General features: G+C 38.7%; 1 protein-coding gene across 2 annotated transcripts in view; it reads left to right on the forward strand.

Moving 5' to 3' along the window:
* RBMS3 (RNA binding motif single stranded interacting protein 3) overlaps positions 1-23,327 on the forward strand; it is a 443,351-nt gene that overhangs the window by 97,965 nt on the left and 322,059 nt on the right. The window lies entirely within an intron of this gene.

Below are 23,327 nucleotides of genomic sequence, written 5' to 3' on the forward strand. Positions count from 1 at the left end.
GTTGCACTGTATCTTTTGGGACTCTATACAATAACTCTTTCAAAGGTTACTTCAAAAAAGAGTAAAAGTGTTAAAGCAAGCAAGAATCTATTGTTCTTTTGTATGCATAATCTTCTGGATTTTCATAAACATTGAGTAAAGGACCTTGGCCTCTCTCAACCTTTTCTGAGGTTCTTAAAAAAAGAAGCTTTATACTTATCTGTGATTACATTGATATCAGAACTTATTAGTCTAAAACTTAAATACTTACATACTTCATGATGTTAATAGTAAGTATCACATAGTTCTCATTTATTTCTCAGAGGTACACACTCTGCTGGTGCAGTGGTATACACCATTGTATGTGTATCTATCATTGAATGTGTGTCCAGTAAAAATACTCTTTTCATCAAAAGGGAAGATAATCAGCCTTAAAATGTAACATTATAGACAGGAAAATTTGCAGGGTGTGTCATTTTATAAGCAAAATATAAATTATTATCTTTGAAATAGTCATAATCTGTCACTTTAATTTTCATGCCTTGCCTTATATTTCACCCAGAAGAATTCTAAGATCTTCTTAAAAACATACACAGATGAATTAGTGCCTTATTATTATACTAGACTCATCCTGTTCTTCCTAACTGCATCCTGGTGAAGATAAGTTTAAAGAAATCTGACACACAGACTAAATATCTGAGGTTTATTATTTAAAAACATATTTAATTTAAAGAAGTCAGTCTGCTTCTCAAGATTTTAATTTTTCTGTTTGTTCTTATACTTTTGTACTGAAGAAGATTTAGGTCCAAAATTTTTTAAAAGATAAGATTTGCAGAAGGGAAAGAAAATTTGGGAAAAGAGTTGTTTTATATCTCTTCTTCCCCCCTCAAGTAATTTTGAAAAGTTGGCTTACAGTTCCAGCATTTGGCTAAAACCTAAGCCTTCCTCATTGCACAGTTAAGGCATTGACATGTATTCAAAAGATGACCTCTGTCCATCTTGATTCAGTCAACTTGAGTTCTTTGTGTTCCAGGCTAAAATTAAAGGGCCTGTTTAATTAATTAAAGCAACAACAACAATAGAAATAACTAGAGAGAGTAAGTCTGTCTAGAAATATCTAAAGAGGGTAAGTCTGTATGCTGCTCAGACTAACTCTTGAGGAAGATAGGACAGAATTCTCTGAGGTTTTCCAGGTATAGGAAATCCCTGCTGCATGATTTCCATGAGTATTGCTTTCTTTAAATAACTTCTAGATTGATACTGTTGAGCAGATTATTCAATATTTTGTAGTTGTTTTGGGTTAGTGGGGTTCGTTGTTTTAATGATTTTGGGTTTTTTTAAATTTCTCTTTTGTCTGAAGGTATCCTGATTGACTCCTTAACAATTCATTAAGTGTGAGATTTTAGCCTCTCGGTTAATTTTGAATGTCCTTGGTTTTGTTTCGTGGAATGCCTAAATAAATATTCAGGCTGTCACTGTTTAGGTTCTACTGAAGGGTTAGTCCCAAGGCTAATGTGACTGAGGTTATCAATTGAAAACTCACACATTAATTTACTTAAATTCTAGACTATTTTTGAAATGAACTGTCTGCATTCCTTTTGCCCTCACAGAAAAAGGTTGAGTTCATTGAGGTTTCAGAGGGGTTCAATGTGCCTTTCAGGATAGGTTGTCTTGTTAATAGCTGCAACAAGTGCAACATTTCCATTAGACCAAGCCTTATAGCAAGTTCATAATCATAATTCCTGCCATGTGTTAAGGCAGCTAGAGTTATACATTCCTGACTATTTTTATTTTCTTTTTATTTTGTTTAAATAACAAGACTATATTATATTAATAATAATATATTATCAGTTATAATAATATTATAATATATTTTCATATAATATCAGTTATTATATGAAAACTGATGGAATGAAGGGGTGGGGAAAGTAAATTCTCTTTCTTTCCATTTTCTTACTGCATTAACAAGTTAAATACAAGTAATTGAAAATACTCTGAACTATAGATAAAATAAAGGCTAACCAAAATACAATTTCCATAGTGAGCTCAGGACCAAAATACCAAAACAATGTCAGCAGTAAATCTGTTCCACAATGAAGTCAGACAAATTTGTACCCAGTGTAAACTGATGTTCTCATCCCGACCCTTGTGAAAACAAAACCCAAACTATTTGAGACTTACAGGCTTACAGAGCATTAGGCTGTGTCTACTCCTCAATTTTTAAGAAGTAACCTTTGGAGTGGTAAAGGAATTTACTGCATTCTCCAACATTCTGTATGTTAAAGCAATGTGCACTCTGTCTTCCACATTAATTCAAACAGAACCACAACCTCCGTCTCTCCTGTAATTAATATCAGCTGACACCATTGCTCTGTGATATAGCAGAGACTGAGAGGGCATGAAGGTGAGAGCACTCATTCAGTGGGATTAGCTCATATAGGAACCATGTGGCATCGCAGGGAATAGTTCCTGCTTAAAGTCTTGGTGGATATTTTGGTTCAGTATATCCTGGTAATAATATGAGAGCTGGGAATGGCTATGAAATCTGCTGAAGAGATCAGTCGTCATGGGGGCTAAAGAAATGCCCACATCTAAGGGGGAAAAAAGAAAAAAACCCCAAACCTCCCCCTTTCCCCTCCCCTGGATTTTCTTTGTAATTCCAAGTAAAATCAGGAAAGCAAAGTCAGTCCTAAGAATGGTGCACTGCTGCACCAAGCAGCCTGCTGGATTAATGTGCTGATAGAAAGCAAGGAGGGAACTACATGAGCATATTCCTCTCATTTGTAAATGTTTGTGTTTGCAGACCAGAGAAAAACACACTGATGCATTACATTGAAGAAATCTGCATGCTTCTAGTTATTTATATCCTGGACTTCTCCTAAAAGTTTATTGAGAGGGGCAGGATGGGGAAGGAAGGGTAATTTTTTTAAGTCAAAATGCTTTTGATCAGGAGCCAAATGGTGAATGCTAAGGGTGCATAATGTAGGCATAAAAGCAGAGAAAACTGATACTGTGGACATGTTTTGTTAATTCTTGCATTGAAGACATCTTTACAGTGACGATGCTTATCAGTGCTGTGAGAAACATTGTGGGACTCTTTAGGTCTGTAGTGATGCAAGGCAGTGACCTTGTATTTCCTTTGAATGACATCTTCGTTTCCAAAATCAGTTGTTTTGCAGTTTTACAGTCAGTTATATTAATATTATATTTTTCCAGTGTGTAAATATGACATGGATGTGTACAGATTTTTTCTCCTTTACCTGATATAGTTGAAAAATTATTTGTACACTCGTTGCCATTGAAATAATCCCCAAATGTCTTCCATTGTTAGAAACAAACATTAAAGCTGCCTCAGTAGGCAACGAACCAATCCTCTTCTTACCTTGCCTCTTTCATCAGGGAAAACAAAACTTTAGGTCAGCAAATGCCCACAGCATACAGAGAGCTCCATCTGGGATGTGAACGTTCCCATTGTCAGGAAGAAAGGCAGAAAAATCTGCGTAAAGTAATAAATGAGCACCTGCACTCTCCTCTGTTTTGAATGTGCCTGTCCTTTCACTGGTGTGTGACAGAGTGTCAGTGAGAGTTTCTCATCTCCTTTCAAGTTGGATGAACCTGATTTAATGGAAGATATGGGACGAGGAGAGCATTTTCAGACACTGCTGCTGAAAATATTTCTTTTGATGAATTTTAATTAAAGTCCTTGTGGAATAAAAAAGAAAGAAAAGGTAAAAAAACCAAAACCAACCCAACAAAAAACCACCCCACAACTAAAAAGAGAACTCAGTATTTCTGAGTTTTCTGTAGCAATGTGAAGGGCATGACCATAACAGTCACTTGTTCTGCTGACTGTGCAGGAGGGATGTTGAGATAGGAGGGCAACACAGTTAATGAGCTTCTTCTAAGCTGTGCTGAAATATGTTTCCAGTCTTTCCTTGTCCTCCTTCTTTCTCCACTTCTCCAGTATATTTTTTGTGCAGCCAGTCAGCTGTGGCATCACCATCCATTCATGAGGCTATTTATGTCTCCATTTGAGTCTGAAAGTGCTCATGGCCAGAAACTGTCTAAAGGACAGACAGACAGGTTCTCCACCATGTGGGACATGTCTATTTTTGTAATGTGGATGTTCTCTGTGAAAGGGCTTTCATAGCCATGGATCTCTCGACAGTCTGAATTTTTCAGCCCCTTAAGGTATCTTGTAAAACTCTGATGTTTGGTTTCTGTTTTCCAATAAGGGGACTGGCTGAAATGCTGTTGGTTTGATAAAGGTTGCTTCATTGCTGTCCTTTAAGTCATAGCAGTGTTTTGTTGTTTTTTTTTTTTTTTTTTTTTTTTTTTTTTTTTTTTAGTGCAAGTTCTGGTTATCTTTATTTCTTCTGTTTTGAAGCTTCTCCATGTGTTTTAGATTTGTCTGCATTTTTGGTGTTTGTTCTCCTAAATTCCATGGTGTCAGGTTCAGTGTGTCTTTCTGATCTCATATCCTTTGAGAGCTGATGGCAGCAGTGGGAGAGCAGAGCCAGTTGCTGTCTTGCATGCGCCGAGAGTGGAGACAGAAGTTCTGTGACTGGCATGTGGTTTATACTCCTTAAGAGCCACCAGCTTTTGAGAGGAGATGGAGACATGCTGTTCACACTCTGACATTTGTGTAGCAGAAATGTTTCTTTAACCTTTTCCTTGAAGGTATGACGCAGATAATGTTCTGCTCTGTTTGAGAACTACATTGTCCTAAAGCTTTGCTGAAGGAAAACAATACCAGCTATGCTTAACAACCCCCCTCCCCAAACGAAGAATAACCTGGGCACTGCTTCCAGCTAATGGCAAAAACCTTAGTGCATGCCTGCAATTTCTATGTGAGGGGAAGTGGCAGGCCAACTTTGGTGGCAAAGCTATTGAATATTATCAGCACGCGAACAAAAATGTCATTGTGTTCAACCGCTAGACTTTCTCATACCATTCCAAACAAGCATCGACAAGAGCTCTGTGCAATGTAGCATGCAATGTCCTTCATTCCAAGTATTTGGTAACTTCCCAGAATTATTTGTGTGACAAGTGTTACTACTAGATTTGTGTTAAAAACTGCAAAGGCTTTAATTTGTTTTAAAGATGTTCACCAGAGGAGGAATTTCTTAGAATTGTTGCAACTATGTCAGAGGTTTTTCTATTTGCCTCGTTATAAACAGAGACAGGAACAACAGAATGTTTTCAGCCTAATTTTTAAAAGATGTTGAACTGACAGAGATCTAAAAAGGTTTTCTTTGTCTTGGGCATGTATTTTCTGTGTCCCCATCAGGAGCTCTAGGGAATGTGGAGACAACTAGATTCTGGTTCTCTTGGAAGGTATCTAGTCACACTCTGGGGGCAACCCTGGATAAAACAAGGAAGGCAATAGCAACGTGGAATTATAGGACCTAGTCTGAAATAAGATTTCTGCCAACAGACACCCAAGTCCATGGAAGCTTCATAGAAGCACAGCAATCTGTTCAAATAGCAGTTATTGCAGGATCACAGGCATGTTATTGTTTCAGTGTGATGCAGGTAATAAATGAAGCATTTATGGCTATTACTGCCTGGTGATCACATAAAAAAAAAGAAAACAGACATGCTTTCCTTACTTCAGCTTCCCAGTTGAGCATTTCCACGTTCTCCTGGGGTTATAATCCAATTATAAAACTTCAATTATTTTCTGTAATTCATTGATTCAAGAAGAACATTAACTTTTTTAGCTTTTTTATAGTAGGGAACTAATAATTAAAAGGGATAAAATTATTCACAAAGTCATAGAATTTAAGATCCAGAAGAGACCAAGGGACAGTCTACCATAATTTTCTGGTTGATTAAGATCTTCAAATTTCCCTTCTTTGTTCCTGGAATAAGCATAGAAATTTATTTTGATGTAAAGAATGTGTTCCAGAACAGCACCCACTCTGGAACTGAAGATATGAAAACAACAGCAAGCCTACCACTGTTACTAAGAATTTGTTCCTGTTAAACATGTTCCCTGGTCAGAATTTCTAACCCACTTGCAAATCAAGTTTCTGGTCTTAATTTTTCACTGTTTCTTCTCGATGTAATGAGATTAAGGATCTCTCTGAATTTTCTTGCTCCATCTTTTCCCAGATGCACTTACGCAGTCACATCTCAGATTGTTTTTCTTTAAGAATCCAAAAAGATGGAGCAGTTTAAGTATCTGATTTTAAGACAGTTTTCTCCAGCCTTCAGATAACTTCATCAAGGACTGCAGGCATCATTTAAATGTTTTTAAAACGAATTATTTCATGTTTATGGACATTTGTTATTATATTTAGCTTATGTATGTTTGCATATGTCCTTAAGTGGATGAAATGTGTTACTGGAACATCTGTGGTTTTAAGCAGAAGAAATGATACTCAAAAGCTGCTGTAGTGTCTTAGTAGGAGTGTCAGGAGGTGCCACACGTACTCTGTGAGATCACAGAACACTGGTACTGGCATTATGTCAGAAGCAGAAGCTCATCTCTAAACCTCTGAGGTTTTGATTACCTTTAATGTTTAGTCATGTGTCTGTTCATCCTTGGCTGTGAGCAACAAAACCCCATAGAATGAGAAAACTGCAGCACCCTTGGAGCTTTGCTTTTAAAAGTGAGGAATTTGCATCTAAGCCATACCTAACAATTTTTCTACTCATCTTTAATGTATTGGGTCTCCTCTGCTTTACTTTAATCAACACCAAATTTAGAATTGCCAATTAAATGGACTATGGCTAGGAAGTTTTTTTAATGATAACAATTTAACACAAGTATTTCAATATAAAGTTTATTAAGTGACCTAGGAACAAATGAAGTGCCTTGTAACAAATAATTCCTGTCACATATGAACATACAGCCAGTTCAAGGACCTGAAGGATTCATATAGAATAATCTCTTGGCTCAGAATAAAATAAAGTCAAGGCAAGTGCTTCTAGATAGAAAGGAAAAATGATGCCTATGGTGGGAAAAATGGAAAGTGACCAAGTCCTTGGTGGGGTTTAAATGAAGGCAGGGCACTATACTCATGCTGTGATTTTGGTCATTGCCTAAGATAAGAATTGGACTACAGACGTAACTGTTAGCAGGTCTTATAGACATGGGAGGCAGGTTGTAATGATACAGCTGGTAAATGCTATCAGCACTTTCCAGAATTGTAGTTGTTCCATCTCTGTTTTCATGGAGTGGTAAGAAAAAACTCTCTTTTTTGTAATATGGGATTTGCAAGTGGTAATTCTTATTAGATTCCTGTGTTTGTTTGTTGGTTCTTACTGAACTTACATATAGAGAAACAAGAATTGCTCTCAATAACAGGACCACCTTTCTTGTCCCTCCTGTGTCCCCGCCATGCTGTTCCCATAGTCCATTGAGGACGTGGGGCTGCTGTTACTTCATTGCTAGGAGCTGCTAGCAATCCCACTGCTTTTGTTCAAGTATAGCTACATAGGCAGCAGAGAGACATTTTTTGATGAGGAAGAGGTGGATTAGAGAGGCAGGAAGTGTAACTACAGCTCATTGCAACTGCTTGGATGATTTCGTCTGTCAGTGTGTAGTGAGCCAACCATATGTAAACTCCTCATTCTCCCTCATTCTTTTTTCAATTGCTCCTCATCTCTCCCTCTCTTCTCTGATACAATCCTCCTCTAAAGAGGGATGTGTCTACAGAGCAGTCAGCTCATATTTGCTTAGGAGGTGCTGGTTAGCAGGGCAAGGGTATTGATGAGAAACTGGTGTTGAATCTCCCTTTGGAGGCTGCTGTGGGGTTTTTGCAATTCACGTACGTATGGCGTTTTAATCTCTCCACAAAGACTTGGGAAGGAGATTTTTAAAGCACTGTGCCACTAGTTAGTAGCTGTCACCAACCAGTGTGTGAGGCATGCTCTCAGTGGACAGTTTAGCAGCCCTCTGTTGCACCTGGAGCCAAAAGGTCTCCAAGTAAATACATCTCTATCTTTTCAAGCTGCCAAGTCACAGCAGCATAGCATGGGACTCGGGATGTTGAGCCTGTGAGAGAGATCTCTGCATGTGACAGAGATCTCTGCATCTCAGCAGGCTTACAGGCCTGGGGACCTTTTCTGGCTGAGGGATATGCTGTGGCAGGCTGCCTGGTGGGGACATCAGGGCAAATTGGACGTGCTGAGGGCTCTTGGGATTCAGGCTGTGTGCCAGCAGTAAAGTGCTTGTCCCCTCCTAACGAGGTAGCCCTCCAGTCCTGCTATCAGGAGGGTTGCAGCTGCTCTGCTTAATGCTATTTAGTAACAGTATGAGCAGTAAAGTGTGCTCTCCTGTTACACAGAAATCCATAATGCTGGCATCAGGAGTGGCGGGTAATTCAATCACACCCCCAGAAATGATATTAACGTAGCATTAAAGGGCTGCGTAGACCAGCAAAAGACAGGAAATTATGGAGTTCAGGCTTGAAACTTTATCCTTAACTCACCCATATTGTGTCGAGGTATTTGGAAATTTCCACAGAGCGTGTGATTTTATGAGACATACAGTGGGGTGGATTGTCCTGTTTGCATGCAGAGGATTTCCTTGGTTAATATCAGCCAGCATTATTGAGAGTTATATAAAGAAATTGCGGCACAATATACAAAGTGTAGCTGGACAATGTGAGATTTAAATACGAATATCTTGGTCTGGGCACTTCCCCACCCCAGCTTTTCTGAGGTGCTGCATCAGGCATTCACTGTGTTGACATTGTTCAGATCAATTTACAGTTCAGTAGCTAAGGCCCTCTTCCAGTTTCAGGGCTAATTTTTAGAGTTGGGTTTTTTTCTGATCACAGTCACTAAAAAGGTTTTCTTTTATTTAAAATTTGCCTTTTGATTTAAAGACATTGCTCTTTTTTATTTAATGTAAATTCATGGGAACCAAGCTGAATATTAAACAGAAAGCACAAAAGCCAGCTCTATATCCATCTTTAAGCTTTATGAATAATTTTTCTTATATTTGGTCCTGCTGAAACTAGTAATGTAGCTTGTGTCTTTGAGTCCTCCATTGTACCTCCCTGTAGCAGCAGGGACAAAAGGAAGTTCTTACAAGAACCTCAGGAGGAGATGAGTCAATTTAGAGTCCATCCACAAGATGTTTCTAGAGAAGGCTTAAGCAATTTATGCCAATTTTGTGCTACCCATTGGCATCAGAGACACCAAGAGTCGAGGGGAGAATTGCCTGTCACTCCAAGGATGGGATGTTGCTGCAGTCAGAGGTAAGATGGCAGATCTCCACCTTACATGTAAGATGGTGAAGCCAGCAGGTACACTACTTGCAGAGCAGCTGGAATGGCAAGAAGTGCAGCACCCAGGTATTTTCTCACATCTTCAGGCAGGTTGTGCAGTCTGTGCTGAAATGCATTCTGCCGTTGGATAGCCTGATGCCAGCCCCCAAGTAAAAACCTGTATGAGTCCAAGTAACATCTGATTAGAGTTTGTTTCCATGTGGGGGAAGAAGGGAACTAGCTCCCCTGGGAGAGAGGAAACTACATAATGGTTGTTACCTGGGAGAGATTAAAAAAAAATTCAATCTAATGCAGTGGAAGTTAAGAGTGACAGAAACCAGCAAGAATCATTTTATTCCTGTAATAGCTCATTTGGGGATTTTGTATGGTGTTTTCTGGGGATGATGAACTCTTGGTATGGTTGAGCTCTGAGGCTGTTAGAATTTTTCCCCGTGTGCTTTCTGTGCTAAGGAGCAGGGGAGGAGTGCCACCGTGTCTGTCTGTCTCTGTGGTGAACAGGATGGTCATTAATGACCATGCATAGAACAGTAGGATGGCTGTATCCTAGGGGAAATCAATTTTCTGCAGAGAGACAGGCTTGTAAAGAGTAGAAAATTTCCACTGAAGGGGAGGAGGGGAATAGGGGACAAAATTGGTAGAGCAGGGATTAAAAAATACAAAGGCTTCAAAAGTAAGGGAAGACTCAAAAGGCTTTCTGTTCAAGGTGGTTTTTTTCTTCCCCTGTCAAAATTGAGCTGGTCTTGAACATACTTAGAGGTGGGCAAGAAATCAGCCTCTGGGAGAAGGTTGGGGATGGGGGACGTGGGGAGGTTGGTGAGAACCCTGCCTGGGGTTTAAACAAATGATGCCTCCTTTTTATCTTTTTAAGTGCTTTCTTTTAGATAGGGAAAAGCATGCAGAACTGAGTCAGTAGCGTGCATTTCACATTCACAGCATGCAGTTCCTGAAGGAGCCTCTATTGAAGATGCTTCTGGGTTTTAGAGCCCTGCAGTGAAACCTGGGTCAAAGCCAGCTGAGAACACAGCCGTGTTCTCCTGCAAAACTGGCATGGCCATGGTGTGTGCAGGTCCTTGTGTTCCTCACCATGGGCAGGTGCAGTTTGGGAATTCAGACTAGGGCCTGGATTTTTCTGCCATTCTCCACTGTTATGTGTCTCTTCTCTGAATCAGTTTCACTGGGACATTGAGTGTCTCTCTCAACTTTGGGTGGCCTCCAGGCTATGAAAATTCTCCCGCCCTCTCCCACCGCTGTAATAGTTTGCTTGACACTCAATTCTGTGAATTTCTTTCTAATTCAACTTTGCTGTTCCCTTTGCAGAGCTGGGGAAAGTTTTTTCAGACTCTGATATGAGACTTACATGACAGCATCCTAGCAAAACAAAAGCTATTTCACAGGGGAGATAAGGGAACTAAGCTGCAACTGGGGTTAAATATCATTGTTCAGATAACAGCATTAATAAGAGTATATTTTCTTAGACTTTTAAAAGTATGTTTGTGTATCTTAAAAATGTAAGCAGACATAAACCTTTGCATCTTAAACAAGAGGATGATTCTTTTCTGACTCTGCTCAATACTAAAGGCTAAACCAGAGATAAGATAACATAGTATAAACATGGAAGCTTGAACAAAGAAACTGTTGTCCTGAGAATGTGGGAAACACAAAGAAACTGAAGTCTGAACATAGGAAATTGTCTTAAAAAATGGAATGTTGCATGTAGAGTAACATTTAACGGCTCTCAGAAATTGCAAAACAAGGCAAATCCACAGGTTTTTCTCTTGATCTCTGCGGTCTCTGGAACAAGCCCAAGTAAAGCGAAGGGCAATGGCATATGGGAAATGAGTAGCTAGAGCAGACCTTTTCTTTTGCCTTGGCTTCTTACTCAAGATGTTGGTCTTTTGAGAACTTCCTTTCTTGAACAGCAGTAATGGAAAGGGTCAGAAACTCCCAAAGTCTGAGTCAGTGGGAGGAAAGGGTGCAAATGCTGTTGATGAATAAGATGTTTCAGGAATGCATAAATACATGGTTGGATACTGCAAGTGCTAGGTTGATGAAAGCTGACCATTGGGTGCATTCAAGACTGTCCAGGATATTAATTTAGTCATTCACAGTTGTAAATATTTGCAGAATATTTGCCTGTTTCTTGTAGGATGTGTGTTTGACTCCATGAAGAATGACTGTGACCCTTTTACATAGGTTTTGTGTTTGCACTGCTTCTGATGGGATGTTCAAAAAGCAGACAGCTTGCTGCTATAGGTGATCATTATGTTACTAATTTTCAAACCCAGCACCTCTGGGAGATTATATTTGGCAGAATAGCTATGCTGGAATATAATTTATCTGTATATGATATAGGCTTGTTATTTATGTGTGAGATAGAATTAAGTGAGGAGTGTCAGCACTGCAGTTTTGATCTGTCTTTAAATCCAGCTCTTTTTATAAAGTAGGGAATAGATCACAGGCTGGATTTGTTCCTTGCTATATTTTTTTTTTCCTTGGGATTGTTTTCTGGGACCCAAACCATGCAACTGTCAAGCAGTGTTCTTACCCTAGCTGAAGTTGTTCACTAATATTTGATGAAGACGTAGCCCTTGGTGTTGCCATGCCTCAAAATTTTATTGCTAGGTTCACAGTATTTGTTTCTTAAACCCTTAGTTCCTTAGGCATGTGATAAGGTAGAAAACAGCTTTCAATTCTTATAAAAATGTAGGTTTCTTTCCCTCATGACTCTAAAGAGAAACATGAAAATACAGCCTGAGTCTATAACAGGGGCTTGAAATATATAAGAAAAATAAAAGGATATCTCATATTTATTTATTTTTAATTTTTTAAATATCAAAATTAACTTCATAACCTTTTCTTGTGCATTAAAGAGCAATTGACAGTGAGCTCCTTGACGAGCTTTGGGAAGACATGGATTTATCCCAGTGAATCACAGTTCTCTCTCTCTCAAAGTATGTCCAATACTCAGAATGAGGTCTCAGATTTTCCATGTGTATCTTTATATGGTTTGAGGATTGTATCTTTTTTAATTAGTTTATTTGAAGATGCCTGAAGCCAGTAATATACAAAAGTCTTTTCTTGAGGGCTCCCAAGCAATTGAAGCTAAATTGCTTCCAAATTCAGTATTACTGGTCGTATTTCAAAATAGGCTCACTGTGTTTTTTCAGTGAGTCTTATGTTCCTGGGGTAAAAATCTTCAGCAGAAATATAAAGTATTTAAATTCTTGTGCCTTTCTGTAGATCTGCCCATGGATATTTCAGAAAGGATGGGCTACAATGCATCTCTTTATTGCTTTCCTTCTAGGGTTCTGCCTAGCAGGACCAACCATGTGTCCTTTTAAGGACAGAAGACTCTATGGCTATAAAGAGTTTATTTCTTTAGTGAATCCCATGGCTTGTCTCATCCCTTCCTGGTCTCTGTTGGTGTTTTTGGGCACAAACTGAACCACAGCAGAGCACAGCAATTGCCAGTGTTGGCTTTTCTTCTGTAGAAGACTCAGGGCCAAGGTGCCCAGTGCACAAGATTTTCGTTAACTAAAATTTTGTTTTTCTTAGGCTCAGAAGTGTTGACTGATGAGCAGAGTGCTACAGGGTGTGCCAGTTGAGCTGCACAACCCACCCCTTGATGTTTTCTCAAAGTAGATCTTCAACACTTCAAGACAAGGGCAATTGCTCCATCATTGTAAATTAGGGCAGTCCTTGGAGCCAGCAGAAGGGTGCCACGTTTCTGGAAAGCAAGAGTCTGATCCAAAGGGAAGTTTTCAATAAGCTTTCCCCCTCCAAAGATATTTATCCATCTGACATAGTTGGGCTCGTATGTTCAAATATATCCATCTGTCTTTGGATAGTAAAGAGTGAATAATTATTTATACAGTAGACAAAGACTCTAAACGAATTATCTTTTTAAACCCATAAATGTGTTTTCATATCAGGTGACTTCATTTAATGCTACATTCACTTGCAAGTTTTTAGTGGATTTGAAAACATAAAAAACATTATTACATTATTCATAATTGTGTATCTGTATTGTGTGGGGGGCAGCTTCACCTAGTTTGAATTTAATTGTTTACATAACTATCACTCAAGAGAACGTTTTGGTCAATACCTGGGAGTTGTGGTGAGTTACCAGCCACAGCAGATTTGTCTCCTTCAAGCTAATTTCTGTGGTGGTTATAGGCCTGGCACTGGGGAAAGCAAAGCCCTGGCTGACAGGGAACATGCACTTGTATGTCCCGTGTACGTCTGTTTGCTGTGTCAAGGCTGTAGGGAGGACTTTCCACACCAAACAAGCACAATAATTTATGAGCCTACAAACATAATTTAACCTTGAGAAATGTTGTTCATCCTGTTTAAGTTCAACATGCCTGAAATTGTACATGTGCATGAGTATTCAAAAGTATCACGGACAAATAGCTTATCAAATCTGCTTTCACACACTCTCCCCAAGCCTGTCATTATGTTAGAGTTGTACAAATAAATGGACTAAAAAATCTTTGCTTTTATAAATATACTAGATGGAATTAAAATTCAAAGGAACTCAAACCCAGAGGTATTCTGTCCCAGTTCTGAGTGAGCAGTGTGAACTTTTGCCCGCATAATTGTAAAAATCCAAATCCAAGCTCTTGCTGTTTCTTCTTGAAAATTTCAGACAGAAAAAAAATACGTACCTCTGTGCCACTTTTTTCAAAGTTCAGCCTTTGGAAAGTGAATACAACTGTGACATTCCAGCTCTGGAAATAAAAGGATTAAACTAAATATATTGAAGAAAAAGAATATCTTCTATGATGTAGTTCCCAAATGATGTATTTTGCAATGTAAAATACTGAAGAAACAGTTCCTCTCAAAACTATATTATTTCTAAAGACAACCCAGGTACCTGGATTTTTCTTACTTGTAAATAATGAAATGGGAGCTGTGTGAACTCAAGAAGTCTCACTCACACATTTGACTCAAGTGGCCTCTGTGTGAACCCTATAAAATGCTTTAGCTTTAAATTATCAGTTTGAGTTCACGGTCCCTGGTGGTGGCTGGAGTTCTTGCTTTTATCTGTAATTCCTTTTCTTTTCAATTCCTCTTCTTTTTCTTGTCTATTATTAGAGAGCAACCATCTGATTGAGGCATGTATATATACATATATATATTACAATATATTGCAGTCATTGAATTCTTTTAAGAGTAAATTGTTTTAGTGAAATGTCAGAAAATCTTCGCAAACTGAATTCTCAGAGTTCCCTTGAATAATGAGGCTATTGTTAAATGATTGAACACTTCAGAGATTAATATCATGGTATGCTGGCATGCTGCTTCGTACCAACTGTAATTTAACAATGAATCTTCCGTAAGTAAGCAAGACTGTGAATGAGAAATTGGATTCAAGACAGCACAGCATGCTAGAACATACAAAGCAAACAAATTCTACATTTTGGAATGATATGTTAGGGAGAGGGGAGGTATTTCCACAAATATCTAAAATAATTGAATTGTTGGATAGAGGAAATTTTTTAAGTTTGAAGAACTGATTCATTTTTTTATTTCCAGTGCTGCTGAGCAATGTCTTTTCTATCCTAGAAAAGATTTAGACTTTTAATAAATTCACTGCCTTTTGAAAATTAGGGTATGCCTGGCATTATCATTTGTGACAGGCTACAGTAAACCACATCTCTTTCTCTTAAGGGTTTCAGTTCCCTAAACTGTCTTCCCAATAGTGCCTGCTATCATACAGAAAATTTAGAGGCACTGCTAAGTGTCTGCAAACAAAAGTTGCATTTTATTTTTTAAGACTTCTGAATTCTTGAAAATGTGGAATAATTAGTAATTGAAGATTTAATGATGGCCCAGAAAAAGAACTGAACTGTACTGCATGAAATCATAGTTAGTAATTTGTGCATGAATTTAGTTTTCCATACTTAATTTAGCAACTGTAGAATATTTTGCTAATTAATTATTAACAGTGGTTATTTGTCATGGCAGAACTGTGAGGGAAAAACATAATTTTCTGTCAAAGTCAAAACCTAAATGTAATAATTTTGATATGATATACAATAATGTAATTAATTTTTAAATAGTCTTAAATAGCTTCAATATTTAAATATACAGATTTAATATGAATATAATGCATAGCACTAATTAAGAATAAACAGCATTTAGACTAGAAACTGCAGCTAATAGCCAAGTGTCTTATTTGCAACAAGCTAAGGAAAAACTCTGTAAAATGTCAGGCTATTGTGGGGAGTGCCACATTACTAAGTGGTGTTTTATTCTGTCCAGGGTGACAAGGGTGTGATAGCCTTATTGTAAACTCTGTCTATAGCATTTGAGGTTGAACCTACTGAAGGCAATGAAAAAACTATCTTTGATGTCTAAAAGTGTTAGATTAAGCCACTTAATTTAACTTATATGCTGAAAAAATTCTTATTCTGATTTTGGCAAAGAAAGGGACAAGTTTACAGGAAAAGCTACCTGGAAACTACTAAAATTATATACATCTTACAGGTCTGAAAATTCAAGGTCTTACTGTTTCAACAAATGTTGTGTCTGTTTAAATTTCATTTACTTCAGCTTCTGTTTTACTTGGTTTAATTTCCCAAATACTTAAAAGAATTGCAATAAGCCTTCAAGCTTCAATCACACTCTCGTATGAAATTGTTTTTCCAGAGGTGAAGGTTCATATATAGATATATAAATGCAGATTAGTTTGAATATGAAGTATGACCTTCTCTTTTCTGGTAAATATGTGTTGTCTTGTAAATGAATTTCTATTGTAAATACATTTCTAACTTTAATGTGAGACAAGCCTTTCAATTAATGAGGGTGAAGGCAAGACACATTCCTGGGCTTTAATAGCAGTAGATTTTCTTTTTGAAAGGAAAGCTAGAATTTTAACAGCAAAGGAATTTTTTAGTTATAGGTATTTCTTTACATGCCTGTTTATTTACAGGATTATCTTTCTGAGGTTGTTGAAATTTTACAAGAAGCAAACATCACTAAAACTTCTAAGTTTTCCCTATTCTTCAATAAAAGAGCACCAAAGGACCTAAGACAGCCTTCCAGGGCTGTGTTAGAGCCCTGTGATTTGAGATAAATGGTGCTTGCATTTTCTGAAGAGTGGGATTTCTGAATATGATCTGTAAATTGCATGATCCATAATCTAAAATAGCTTTTTAGGTTCTTTCTTCCTAACATGGAACCATTTTTCAATAGAATGGTAAGATCTTGGATTTTATTTGTCTAAAGCAATAATAGTGTTTATAGACATGTTATATAATGTAGTTATTTTATGGATTTCATAGCTTTTTCTCTCTCCTAGTTCCAAAAAATATATTTTCAGTGGATGTGGGACAATGGTGCCTAATTGGCTCATGAGTGTATGAGTGTATGAGTGAAATCACTACACCCTTAGTAGTAAATATCTGTACCAGAAGATACTATTGAATATGTATATGTTGTTTTAGTGATTCATCAGCTTGCATTCTCTTGAAAATTCACTCTTCCCACATACTATAATGTTCATTACTGTCTGCTTAAAACTAGGCTTCTCATTGTGCTGGTAGGATCAGAAATAGAAAGTCTCAGTTTCAAAATTGCTGAGCTGCCCTTTCAGAATTTGGTGCTAACGACTCAGAGCTGGTTTAGATGTATAAACAAAAGATTTGAGAGGCCCCTCTCACTTTTTTGGTGACATTCCCGAAACTCTTGGACAAGTTGTCAGTCTAGATTGTTTACTGACTTCACAGAATATTCTGTGCAGAATTGGGAGAGACTCACTAGGATCATCAAAATCACCCTCTGGGTGGAGAACCTTTATTTAAACCACCCCTGACACAACTTCAGGCCATTCCCTTGGGTCCTGTCACTGGTCACCACAGGGAAGAGACCAGTGCCTGCCCCTCCTCTTCCTCATGAGGAAGTTGCAGGCTGCAATGAGGTCTCCCCTCAATCTCCGCCAGGCTGAACGGACCAAGAGACCTCAGCTGCTCCTCATATGGCTTCCTTTCTTGACCCCTCACCATCTTCACAGCCCTCCTTTGGATACTCTCTGTTAGCTTTATACTTTTCTTAGATTGTGGCACCCAAAACTCCATGCAGGACTTGAGGTGAGGCTGCCCCAGCTCAGAGCAGAGCAGGACAATCCCCTTTCTTCCTGGCTGGTGATGCTGTCCCTGGCCCTCCTGGCAGCCAGGGCACTGCTGGCTCTCATTCCACTTGCCATCAAGCAGGACCCCCAGGTCTGTTTGTGCAGTGCTGCTCTCCAGCCTCTCTTTCCCCAGTCTGTCCATACACCCAGAGTTGCCCTGTCCCAAGCACAGAATCTGTCACTTCCCCTTGTTAGACTTCATACTGTTGGTGATTCACAGTCTGGGGATATGTCAAGGTCTCTCTGCCCTTGAGAGAAACAGCAGCTCCTCCCGCTTTTGTATTCTCTGCAAAGTTAGCATCCCTTCCCTGTGCCCAAGCCATTTATGAAGATTCTGAGCCCTGGGCTGAGGATGGAACCCTGTGGAACCCCACTAGTGGGGTTTTTCAATCCCATACAGTGGAACCCCAGTATGTGTCCCCTCATTCACTGTGACCCTTTGTGCCCAACCCATGAGCCAGTTGCTCACCCACTGCAAGATGTGTTTATCCAGCTGTGTGCTGGACGTTTTGTCCCGTGGGATACTGTGAGAGACAGTGTGAAGAGCTTGTATTTTACTGAGTGAAGGAATGATTTTTTGTAAACATGACAGCCATACCAAAGTAATTAGAGTAGACAGAGCATCTATATGTTAAATTCTTACAGAAGCATGGTCTTGTCAGTCCAGTCCACCATCAGTTTCCTGCAAGTAGCTTCTTTTGTTTGTTCCCCAAGCCATGCACTGCTCTGTGTGAGGTGGTGTGAGTGGCATGTATTTTGTTGTTGTATTTTTGTGTGAATATGAGAATTTTATGTTGAATTTTCGGTTGTTTTTTTAAAATTAAAAATAATATGCAGAGAAAGGGCAACAATGCAACTCAGTCTTTAAGGGACAGAATGTCTTATATTTTGTGGAAAAAATGTAAGCATTTAAAATGCCAAGTAGTACATGAAATACCCAGAAATTATAATATAAATATATTATTTTTTAAAGTGAATTTCCCCTTTGTATATGTTTGGACATTGTAAGTTCACGTCACAGTGTATTATAGGAAAAATGTCTCTCCAAGAAATTCAACAGCAGTTCTTTCCATACTTTAGGTCTTCATAATGTGGGCTTTATTTTCTCCCAAAACCCATGAATTGCCTAATAGAATCTGCTTTAAACAAAATAAACCTGGTTATGCTATTTAGATATTAATTCACAAGAATGAAAGAGCCTCAGAGTTGCTTATCTAAATCCAATTACTGCTGGTCAAATTCATCCCAGTACAAAAGTTCCCAAGATAAAAGTGTACATTACCTAAATGCCCAGAAACGCAGACAGTTTTCAGTTGGGTGGATTGTGCTCGGAGCAATGCTTGAGGCCTTGAGTGAACTCAAATGCTGGGCATGTAATTATTAAGCTCTGAACTCAGAAATTACTCAATAACTCCATTGGTTTTTACTAAGCAAAGGAGAGTTCTGTATGCTGGTAACTTGAGTTTCAATTCCAAGCTTCCTGTTTTTTGAAGCATGCAAGCAGTGGTTGCAGTTGGGTAAAAGCTGTGTTTTGTTCATGCCTGTGCACCCAGTGCCTTGTAGAGGAGGATGGCAGCACAAGTACAGCACAGAGTGGGGTGAGTGGTGAGAGATTTATCCTGTCTGCTCCTACGGACATCTTGTGTTACAGGACTAGCTATGGCCAGCCTCAGGGTTGGCTTGAAAGGTGGAATATGCTGTGCCTGTCCCAGAGTTTTTGTTTCCTATAACGACATGGAAAAATTGAAAAGTTTGCATGACCCCCACCAGCCTGGCCTCCTAGGAAATCCATTTTTTGATGCAGCAACTCCTGGTCACAGCTGTTGCTCAGGCAGCTGCTTCTCTTGGCATGTTGCCTGCCAGCAGTGGGGTGGGTGATACCTGGCACCTCTGCCTTGAGCTAGTCCTTAGCTGAATGTCACTTGTCCCCTAACCCTAGCTGTCCACTTCTCTTCCCTGCACCCTAGCTTCCCACAGGCAGGAGGAGAAATGGCTCAAATTCTTTGTGTGCTTTGAGACAGCAGATTCTCCTCTGTTTGGGGTTGGCTGTGGTTGAGGTTCATGCATCTTACAAGGGGTATCACTCACAGCTGAATGGTTTCCTTCAGGAACTATCTCCATTTTAACAGCAGTTATCAAATAACTTCCTGGAAATGAGCGGGCTGAGATTTGTCTGCAGTGTAAGTGCTGATCGACCGCCTGCCTGAAAGCTCTTAAAGTGATCTGCTTTGATGTACATACATTAAGGGCTTATTTTGCAGTGCTTGCATCTTTCCTGTGTCTGCTGAGTAGTCTGAAAATGTGGGGTGCAATGGGATGGGGCTCTCCAGAGAGATTTTCGACATAGCTCTGTAGCCAGGACTGAACAGGGAGATTGTTTCTTTGTGCAGAGCTCTTCCCTTAGTTCTGCCTTTTGTGTGACATGGTGTCAGTTACTGCTGTTGGTAAGTGAAGAGTTTTTAACTGACTTTTGTAATTTTAATAGTGTATGTGAGATGACTTCAACAGTTTCACTGATATATACAAGATAAAGTGGAATTGGTTATGTTTCTAAGAAGATATTTCCACCCCCAACTGAATGTTTTCTTGGAATGTAAGAGTGGCTGGGCTGGGCCAGATAGGAATTTGTTTCAGCAGCTGGGGAGCTCCCTGATGTTAAAACACAGACAACATGTGATGATGCTACTCTGGTATCCTCTCACAGTTTCTGGTGGTATGTGACTTCCAGGACACAAATGTGTCTTTGCTTTTAATTTCATAGCAGATTTTCCCTCCTAGAGGCTGTCCAATAACATTTTGTAGCGATGTCTCTGTTGGGGCATCAGTGTGGGCTGTGGCAGTATTTCCCCAATGTAGCTCTCTATTCTGGGACCTGCAGATTTTAAACTTTATAATTTTCTGGACAGTCCTTATATATCATGAGAAACTGTAACAAAGACAACTAGTCACTATTTCACTGCATGGGTTCTTCATTATTGTGGTGAAGTCCTAGTTTGTGCAGTTGCTCCTGAAGCTCTTTCAAAATCTGACCACCTGGTTTTCCAGGAAAATTATTACATAAAAAAGAAATAAAAGCATAATTGAATATAAATATTTACAATGATTTTTAAAAGCACTTGAACAATATTGTTAGTGGTTACTGTACATTTAGATAACACTTCAGGAAGAGTGCCTGGAAACCTTTTGAACAGCAATTTCAATTCAGATGCTCCACAGACACATTCTTTGAGGTAGCCAGCTCAGATTCATGATATCTATTTCCTTGGATAGAGTGATACAGTAGGTTATCATTAATGATACAGCCATTGTTTTGAAGGGTTGAGGCATTGACGTGGACACAATTCAGTCATCCTTTTATTACCAGAATTTTTGATTCAATATCTTTGAAAGAGTACTTCCGTGAACTGTACTCAAGAGAAAATAAAATAGTGCTCACACTTTCTCACAAAAAGGAGACCATACCTGTTATTTCTTTACATTAATGATATCGGTAATTTGTAGAACACAGGTGTGCAGGCTTGTGAATTTCGTAATAATTTCTATTTAAATATAAGAGAACAAGGGGTAAACTCTTGTGATGTATTTTATCCTTATTTTTGTGAACATCCCCATTGAATACATTTTTTTTTTTTTACTTCTGGGTGAATCAAATTACAATTACAATTAAAGGGAAAACAAGCAGAAAGCCAAACAACTCTGGAGATGAGCTATAGCTTAATGCCACACTTCACACATGAGAGAAAGAAATATGACTGCATTTGTAGGAACAAAATACCCTCCTGATTTCATGCAGCACACAAACTAACATTCTTCATCAGAACTGATGTTCTGATTACTGTAGAATAATTACTTGAAATATTTAGTAAAACAGTGTCCAAATTAATTCCAATTACTTTCTTGTGGTAACACTCAGGGTTTATAGCAGTGGATTAAATCGCCGACATATGGCTAATTGCCTATAACAGTGTTTGTTATTGTGGTGCCTCTTACCACTCTGATGTCTGTTTTTGCAAACCTGAAGGTGTGCACATAACTTTGAATGTGGGGAGAAAGCATTTCCTGACCAAAACAGAATTCTGTGAGTAAAATCTCTAGTGCAATGAAATGTTTGCAGGATCGCAGTACGCAGCAAATAACTCTGTGAAATCTGTAATAAACGCTGTGGAACCACAAATGCCTGTCTCTGCTGGCAAGAAATGTAAACTTCTTGCTCTCACATGACTTGGATGGAACAACATATCAATTCATTAGGAGTGGCTGGACTGAAATGGAGGCTGGGTGTCAGTTTTTATTGGCGGAAGTTTAGGTAGGAGTTGTGTTTTATTTGAGGTTGTTGTGGGTTAGCCACTGATTTTTGTTGGATTCTTTTCCCATATATCTGTCAGAGGTGCATTACTGTACAAGGTAGGCGTGTTTTTGCATGTTTTTCATGTACTTGATATTAAATCTAAGTAAATCAAATAAATGAAGATGCACTGCAAAGGCCAAATTTCCTGCTGGGTAGGTTGACCCACTGAACAGCCATAAATTACTGAACTGAATTTTTCTTTGCCTTCTAAAGACGTGCTCTAATATCTAAGAGGCCAAAGTCAACTTCAGGTACTACCATGAAGAATTATAAAATTAAGTGGAACATGAGTGAGTATTAAGGCCCCAGTTCTTGAAACACCTGAGGTTAGAAAAGCATGTGATCTCATGGTTGACATTAAATTTCTTATATGTTTGGTCAGAGTGGAGCTAGCTATGGCAAAATAGATTCTCAACTACCTACCCATCATAGTGCAGTGAACAGTGGATTGCGCCTGCCTCCAGAGCCCAAAATCCTTCTGGTCTACAGAGTCAGCAAAAAAAAGGGGGAGAGAGGTGAAGGGAAGGAAGACTTGTTTGACTTTTTTGGTTCCTAAAAGATATCTGAATTGGGGCTTGACTTAGTTTACACAAATTATTAATACCCTTAAGTCAGTTTTTCCTCCTTCTCCTGACTAGTTTCAGACTGAAACAAAATGAAGCAAAGCATGCTTTTCCTCCTCAAATGAAAGTCAAATGGAAACAAATGCTTTTGTGTTTTCTTAGGCAAAGGAAAAACAGTGAAATGGGAAGTCTCACTTTCCATCTCTCTTTACTCTGCTTTCATGAGTGATGCAGGGACAGTGCCCTTTATCTTAAGCTGAATGGCTACAGGTCATTTGCAGTATGGAAACTTCAGCAGAGAACTTTGTCTCAAATTTTGCTGGTATCAAAGAGTATGTTTAGTAGGCCATTCCCAGTCTTTCCTGTAGGTGCTACTCCCCTTCATGAGGTATTCAAGTGTTTTCTTGATTCCAGTCTGAAATCCAAGGGTCTCTTTTTTACTCTGAGTTATAGTACCATTCCCTCTTTGTCTCCCTCGGTTTTTTTGACTGGTTTTCTCCGGATGTTTACAGACCCATAGGACAAAGAAGAAAGTGTTGTTGAATATGTGGTACAGTGCTCTAGCTGCCCTTAGAATTCTTGGGTTCTTTTCTGTATAGTGGTAGACATGGATTTCATGCTGAGGCAGAGAAGGGAATAGCAGCAAGGTTTTCCACATTCTGGTTTCTGGATTGCAAGTAGAAGTCGCTAACACCAATTTTATATTGCTGTTAATAGAGATTAACCAAATAAGCATTTGTCTGCCATACATTTCAATGGTTTATAATTGATGTTGGTTATTTTCCATGGGTGTTGCTTTGCCATTAGAAGACATAATTTTCTTAAATCTTTCTTAGTAATATGTCCTTTGTGGATGTAGAAACTTTTGTTTCATGGAAAAGCCCTCCAAATGAAAGCCCAATATAACAGAGTATCAGTAATACAATTTAAAAAAATGTAGGAAAGGGCATTTTAAGGGAAGTTCTCTTCAGCAAAGACCAAAATGTATCAGTGATTTGAGAAATAAAATGATTTTACTTATTCTTCTGATGTCTTATACTCATCCATAAATGTCATCT

This window comes from Ammospiza nelsoni, chromosome 1, assembly GCF_027579445.1.
Source record: "Ammospiza nelsoni isolate bAmmNel1 chromosome 1, bAmmNel1.pri, whole genome shotgun sequence".
In the NCBI taxonomy this organism is placed as follows: Eukaryota; Metazoa; Chordata; class Aves; order Passeriformes; family Passerellidae; genus Ammospiza; species Ammospiza nelsoni.